Raw genomic sequence first — 6,642 nt, 5'->3', positions numbered from 1 at the left:
TCCTTGGAGGCCATGATGGCCAAACTTTGTCTCTCATACTTCAGACATATTGTCAGGAGGGACCAGTCACTGGAGAAGGATATAATGTTTGGTAAGGTGGAGGGTCAGAGAAACAGAGGAAGACCCTCAATGATGGATTGGCCAAGTGGCAACATCGATGGACTCAAGCATGGCAACAGTAGTGAGTTTGCCCAGGATTGGGCAGTGTTTCTTTCTGCTGTGCATAAGGTCACTATGGGTCGGTACTGACTCAATGGCACCTAACAACAACAACACCACCACATATGCCGAATAATTCTGGACTTGTAGGAATACAGTCAGAAAATATTCCAAATACACCTGGACTTTTGGCAATACAGGCACCAGCTGGCCCTCAAAACTTGCCCCCTCTAAGTATCTCTCAATGGATGCCCACAATGCCAATGCTAGACCTTCGTCCAGGACTGATACCCCAGGAGCCTGGACCAAGATTCCCTTTGTGCAGCCTGGAATGCTTCCCCACTGAGGACTCCATCCACCATTAGTACTTGAATCAGCTCTTCACCCACCACCCCGTGGTCCCTTTCCTCCAGGAGATATTTTCAGTCATCCCAAAAGATCTTTTCTAGCTCCTGGAAGGCCAGGTATTGACAGTGTTCCTAATCCAGAAAAGAGGTTGCCACTCGGCAGTGAAAACGGTCTGCCAAAAGGTGACAGAGATTATCGGTTTCCCTCAATAGAAACCAGGGTAGGCTTGAGTACACCTCTCTTGGTGGATGTTAGGGATGTAGTTTTGTGGCCTGTGGATCCAAGAGAAGGTCCTGGAAGGCCTCCTAGATGGGAGGGATCATTTTGGAAGACCACCTGTAGATATGAGAGAGAACCTTGCCAGGTATAGATCATCTTGTTCAAAGAGACCATTTTGGCTTTAATTCAGAAAAGTCCTGAGGCACAGAGGAGATTTTGATGAAAGGGAACATCGAGTTCTACCTCTCTTTGGTGGTTCAAAAGGCTTACATGAAAAAAAAAAAAAAAAAAGGTAGATTTTGGCCTGGAAACTATAGATTTGATCCTAGAAGTAGTCCTTGGAACAGAGGATTTGAACATGAAGTTCACAGAGGTCTTGGTGACTACAGAAGACCCTGGGAGAGGCAAAGGGATAGGTAATTAGTATTAGATGGGATAGAATTCCAAACATCTGGGTTCCGCTTCCCCATGCTCAGATTTTTTATTATTTTGAAGGGGCCACTTCTCAATGCAAAGGTGCCTCAGGTGAATGGTGAAAACATGATCATGTGCCTCAGGTGAATGGTGAAAACATGGAGAGATGTGATCCCCCTCCATTCCCCTCCCCACACACACACTGCCTCTGTCTCCACAAAAGCAGAAAGATCCTGAGCTTGATGAGAGACTGACTTCTCCAACTGAGGTCAACAAGGAAAGAAAGGAGTGACACAGTTGCTGATGTAGAAAGTGAACCAGTGGTAGAAAGCACAGAAACTGAGGGGACATAATCATCACTCAGTAGGCAGAATGATGAATGAAGTTCTGTCAGCTTCCTGTGTCCCAGGGCTTGTAGAAATAATGTGCATCACATTGGATCTTGGTTAAGGAAGCATTAAAAGGAAGTCACTGGTACCCACTAAGAAGGGTCTGTGCTCTGAATCCAGAGGTTTCAAGCATGCCTCCCTGTCTTACCTGTTGAAACAGTTTTAATTTTATAAATTTTAAACACAAGCTCTATGAGTTTCTCATTTGTATTTGTTCTTCTGTAGGATCCACTCAAATGAAGGGCATTTCAGCTGTAAAAGATACGTATTTCCACAGGAGCAGAATCAGTTGGATTATCATTGGTATCAAATCCCATCTGTAACATCTTCCAGTATCAGGGATGGGAAGGACAATGGCAAAGACACCCTCCAAGGGAGGAAAAGGTCATCTTCTATTGGAAATACACATGACTGGAACCATGTCTTTAATAAACCAAGACTTTCCCCTTGAACACACCACACTTGGGGTGTGTAGTTTTCCTCTGGTGGCTTTAATCCATTCTATTAGTCATCTTCTTGGACACTTTCAGACATTGGAAGTTTTAAGATTTCATTAAAAATCACCATCATCATAAAGCTTTGAGAAAATCCAGGCCTCCAAATAGTCTACCAGTATTCCATTCTAGTCTGTACATCATGTTGTTACAAGCAGCAACTTGTATAGGTGTCAGATGACAGACTTCGTGGGAGATGAAGGAAGTGTCACCAACGGGCATATTCCACTGTTTGTGTACATACTTTGTAAGTGCACTTGTCACCACCTTCTTCTTCAGGCAGAGATAACAAACGTTCGTGGCAAGGACCCAGACCAGTATCTTTGTTTGGGGAATTACCAGTGTTTTCTATTACAGGAGGGAAAAGAAATACAAGAACTTCAACATGAGTGCTCTTCACACCCTCAAATAATTTTTTTTTTTTAAATCATTCTTGTATTTGGTTTTGCTCTGTTGAAAATTAAAGTGCTTGGAAAGCTGTTAAAAAAGAAAAGAAAAGAACTGGAGTTCCAGGCCAGGAGGCAGGCTTGCAAAATGTTCCCTTTGGTTGTTTAATTGATTATATGTTCCTGAGTGGTTTTGTGCACATCCAAAACACAAAATAGAGGGAATAGTAATCACTGCAATGAAATAACAAGTGCAAAACCAATGTTCTCCCATGTAAACTATCACTCAATTCACAACAAAACTTTTAAAAAAAAAAAGAACTGGAGTCCTAACAACAAGATCAGAAGTTCAAATCCACCACCTTCCCTTGTAAACACTCTACAAGGTTGGAACTGACTCCACAGCACCTAAGAAGTGATTTACTGAGTCAGCATTGTCATTTAGACCCCTAATTCTCACTATCTTTAGTCTGCACATGCTCTTTCTGTTTTTTTCTACAAGATTCAGATCTCCGGTCCTGATTCATGACTGTGCTTAGAACTTAACTGCTCAATTGCTTACTAGAACTCCCAAGATAGGTGGCCTAGAGCTCCTTTTCTTTATAATGTCCTTTATTGTGTCTTTCTCACTTGGAGAAATACTTTCCTACCACACAACTCAGTCATTTTTTTTCTTCCAGATCCGTACTCCCTACATTTCTCTGTTTACAAGAATTCTTTTCCCCAATCCTTTTTAAAATCCATTTCCAGAGAGTTGTTTGCAATCACCTCCTATAGGGCAGTTTATTATTTATTCTGACCCTTCTGGTCAGAGTACTCCATTCTGTGATGTATTGTAAATGCTAGCCTCTATGCCTGATTATAGACCCATTTTCATGTGAACTGCTAATTAGGTAGTATTAAAGTGGGACTAAGGATTATCCTCACTACTGGACCAATAAACACCATTCTTTTCAATGGAGAAAAGATTGAAGTTGTCAAGGACTTCTTTCTTTTTGGATCAACTATCAACACGCATGGAAGCAGCAGTCAAGAAATCAAACGATGTATTGCATTAGGCAAATCTGCTGCACAAGACCTTTTTAAAGTGATGAAGAGCACAGATGGCAGCTTGAGGTGTGCCTGACCCAAGCCATGGTATTTTCAATAACCTCATATGTATGCAAAAGCTAGGCAGTAAATAAGGAAGTCTGTAGAATAATTGATGCATTTGAGTTATGGTGGTGGAGGAGAATACTGAAAGTACCATGGACTGTCAAAAGAACCAATATATCTGTGTTGGTGCAGCCAGAGTGCTCCTTGGAGGCCATTTTGGCTAAAATTCATCTCTCATACTTCAGACATATTGTCAGGAGGAACCAGTCACTGGAGAAGGATATCATGTTGGAGGGTCAGAGAAAAAGACGAAGGTCAAGTGGCAGAATCACTGAGTTCAAGCGTTGCAACAATAGTGAGGTTGGTCCAGGGTCAGGCAGTGTTTCATTCTATTGTGCATAAGATCGGTGAGTCAGTACTGACTTGATGGCCCCTAACAATAAGGATTAAGAGGAGTTCTGGTGTGGTGCTGTGGGTTAATGTGCCAGACTGCAAAGCCATTTGAACCTCAAGGTCGGTGGTTCAAGTTTACCAGCTACTCCTTGAAAACCCTATACAGGGTCGCTATGGGTTGGAACCGACTCAACAGCACTTAACAACAACAACAAGGATTAAGAACAACATTAAGGATAAAAAGCTCACTATGCTTCTCTAAAACTGAAAGAACTAAAGAAAAAATTCAAGCTTCAACTTGCAATTTTGAAAAATTGTATGGACAAAATAAAGAGTCAGTACTGACTCGATGGCACCAAACAACAACAACAACAACAACAACAATGCTCCACAGAATTATCTAAGATAATACTTTTAAATCAGTGCATGTCTCTAACCCATACTAAACCAAAGAACAAAATTAGCTGCCACTGAGTTGATTCTGACTCTGGCTCATGGGGACCTCATGAGTCTCAGAGTAGAATTGCTGTTTTCAATGGAAACTTTTGGAAGTAGATTACAAAGTCTGTCTTCTATCTTGGTGTATTTGAACCATTCAGTTAGTAACCATTAGGATACTAACCAAACTCTTACCATTTGTGTTATCCAGGGCCTTCAAACCCTTACTAAAATAAACAAATCCACTGCCATTGAATCAATCCCACTCACAGAGACCCTTGATAGCATTCCTGAGACTATAAGTCTTTTTAGGAGCACATCGCCTCATCTTTCTCCTCTTGAGCAGCTGATGGGTTTGAACCACTAACTTTGTGGTTAGTAGCCAAGTGCCTAAATCAAAGTGCCACCAAGGCTCCTTTGACCTATAACAGACTCTCAAAAAATGTCAACTAGTTTTGTAATTTATATATCCCACAGATTACTGGTCTTTTGGTTTTCCTAAAACAACGTCCTAAAAATAGTTAAGGAATCTTACTTTATGATTATAGGCCTCTCATCCTAAACAATCTTGAAAGGCACAAAGAATCGCATGAGTAGGTGATCATGTTTATATATTAAGCTGCCTTTCTAGCAATTCAGCAATAACAGCAGTGCTCTAAAAGTGGAGGAGGGCTATGAAAGGAAAAAAAAAAAAGAGAGAAACTTTGAAATAACGATTTTATCTTTTATTCTGGCTCATATCAAGGTAAAGAAATGCCAATTCAAAAGCCCCCTGGATCTAAGCAAATTCTCTACCATCAACTGCTGGGCTGTGTCAGCAAAGCGAGGTCTGCTTTCAGGAAACAGGAGCTCAGGAGTCTCCTTGAAGCACTCTCCTCTCTGGTGTCATTGCCCTGCTGTTCTTCTGAAGGCCACAGAGGGCACTGGGACCACTGCCAGGCTCAGCCCTTCTTGGCACTAAAACCAGGCAGGCTTTTGCTTGACTTGGCAGCCTCTCTCTTTCCCTTCTTCTCTCCCTGGTTATTACACTTACTGTGGTTCCATCCACTTTATCATCTCATTAGCTTTCTGATCCTATCCTGAGCTACCCTGTGGCTGATCAAAGGCAGATATGAGCTTTCATTCCACAAAGAAGCCCTTGTATTCAAACAAACATGTAAATTTGTCTTTTTTTTGCCTGCACTTTCCTGCCTTTGCTCAATATATGCACATACTCACCTCCCTCTTTATGATCTACTCTTTATTTCTCCTCTGTTTAAATAGTCTTTTAGTTTCTCTTTAAAGTGTCTTCTCTTTTCCTCTCAGATTCTTTACTAGGTTAAAATAATAAAATTATTCTTATCCCCATAGCATCCTCCTCATCTTTAAATGAGGAATAAATCCATGGATAAAATTTAAATGGGGGGGAGGGGGAACACCTTCATAGATGTACTTATTTCTAGCACTGTAATGTGTTGAATAAGTTCAAGCCTCAACTTTCGTTATTGAAGGGTTCTCTGGGCAAATTACTGAATGATGCAGAAAGTAACAAAAGAAGATGGAAGGAATACACAGAATCACTGTACCAAAAGGAAGTGGTTAATGTTCAACCGTTTCAAGAGGCAGCATATCGAGAACCAATGATACTGAAGGAAGAATTCCAAGGTACATTGAAGGAATTGGCAAAGAACAAGAATTGATGGAATAAAAATTGAAATCTTTTTTATTGGCACTGGAGGTACTCACTCATCTATGCCAAGAAATTTGGAAGACAACTATCTGGTCAACTGATTGGAAGAGATCCATATCTGTGCCCATTCTAAAGAGAGGTGACCCAATGGAATGCATAAATCATAGGACAATATCTTTGATATCCCAAAGGTAATACAAAATGGCTGCAAGCATACATTAACAGAGAACTTCCAGAGGCTCAAGCACAATTCAGAAGAGGCCGTGGAATGAAAGATATCATTGCTGATGTCAGTTGGATCTTGGCTGAAAGCAGAGAATACTAGAAAGATGTTTACCTGTGCTTTATTGACTATGCAAAGGCTTTCGAATGTTTGAATCATGACAAGCTGTGGACAACACTGCAAAGTATGAGTATTCCTGAACACTTAATTAGGCTCATGAGGAATCTGTACATGGACCAAAAAGCAGTTGTTCAAACAGAACATGGAACACTGAATGATTTAAAATGAGCAAAGGTGTGCAATAGGGTTGTATTCTTTCACCATACTTATTCAACCTGTATGCTGAGCAAATAATCCAAGAACCTGAGTTATATAAAGAAAAATGTGGCATCAGTATTAGAAGAAGACTCATTAA

At 40.8% G+C, this 6,642-nt stretch overlaps 1 pseudogene; it reads left to right on the top strand.

The window, feature by feature from the left end:
- LOC102842367 overlaps positions 1–1,493 on the top strand; it is a 3,163-nt pseudogene extending 1,670 nt beyond the window's left edge.
- Positions 1,494–6,642: the final 5,149 nt, after the last annotated feature.

The sequence above is a fragment of the Chrysochloris asiatica genome, unplaced genomic scaffold, assembly GCF_000296735.1.
Source record: "Chrysochloris asiatica unplaced genomic scaffold, ChrAsi1.0 scaffold00061, whole genome shotgun sequence".
Taxonomy (NCBI): Eukaryota; Metazoa; Chordata; class Mammalia; order Afrosoricida; family Chrysochloridae; genus Chrysochloris; species Chrysochloris asiatica.
The sequence above is the reverse complement of the archived record's forward strand: the minus strand, read 5'-3'. Positions and strand labels throughout refer to the sequence as shown.